The 862-nt window shown below is 36.9% G+C and overlaps 1 non-coding gene across 1 annotated transcript; it reads right to left on the bottom strand.

The window, feature by feature from the left end:
* Positions 1 to 482: 482 nt before the first annotated feature.
* trnat-agu (transfer RNA threonine (anticodon AGU)) lies at positions 483 to 556 on the bottom strand. Its single transcript has one exon. It is a non-coding gene; the product is annotated as a tRNA-Thr (tRNA).
* Positions 557 to 862: the final 306 nt, after the last annotated feature.

The raw sequence follows: 862 nt of genomic DNA, 5'->3' as shown, positions 1-862 counted from the left end.
TTAAGTGATTTGTTTCACAAATTCAGTTTTTAACACATTAGAAAAATTACTGAAGTTTATAATTCTGTACTAGAGAGGTGAATATACTATAATATAGTGGGACTGCAGGGGGAAAAAAGTGAAATAGTGATAGTTCAATACAGGAATGCAGGTGAAAAGTGCAAAAGAAAATTTAATTTAAAAGGTTTATTGTTAGATAATATATAGCTTTATATATACCCATATAAACCTTTTTACATTTGGAATTGGCATGAAATTAACTGTAACTTACTTCTTTTATTAACAACCAAGGATTTGCTACATTTCTTTAAACTATATGTCTTACAATGCTAGTTTCTCAACTGTTGAGGAGGGTATCTTAAGAATGTTACTCTTATTAAAGGAGTATTAAATCATAGGCTAGGATTAATGTTTTCAAGATAAAACTACACTTCTTCTGAATGGCATGTTGACACCGTGGGAAGTGTACTTCTATGGAGAAAAGGCACTGCTGGGATTCGAACCCAGGATCTCCTGTTTACTAGACAGGCGCTTTAACCAACTAAGCCACAGCGCCGGTGGTTGGCTCCCACTTCACAGATATATCTTTCTGCTGGCTAGAGTCCAAAGTCAACTGTTTGGAACATTAGAAAAAACAAATGTAGTTGTTACATTAAAGTTTTGACTGAACTGTGGCAATGCAGTGCGCACATGCAAAGTTTGCACTTTGGCTTGTTTGAGGTCCATGCCAGTGCATTTAGCACTGGGCTTACATGCCCTCTCTTCTAAGTGTGCTGCTGCCCTCTAGTGCCTCTCTGTGGTAACTGCAACCGTGTGGTTGCAAAGGAAAGTTATAATACTAATGGGCAGAAGGAATATAACC

Source organism: Seriola lalandi, unplaced genomic scaffold, assembly GCF_002814215.2.
Source record: "Seriola lalandi dorsalis isolate HSWRI2012SDOR001 ecotype SW California unplaced genomic scaffold, Sedor1 jcf7180001983864, whole genome shotgun sequence".
In the NCBI taxonomy this organism is placed as follows: domain Eukaryota; kingdom Metazoa; phylum Chordata; class Actinopteri; order Carangiformes; family Carangidae; genus Seriola; species Seriola lalandi.
This window is presented reverse-complemented; position numbering and strand designations above follow the sequence as displayed.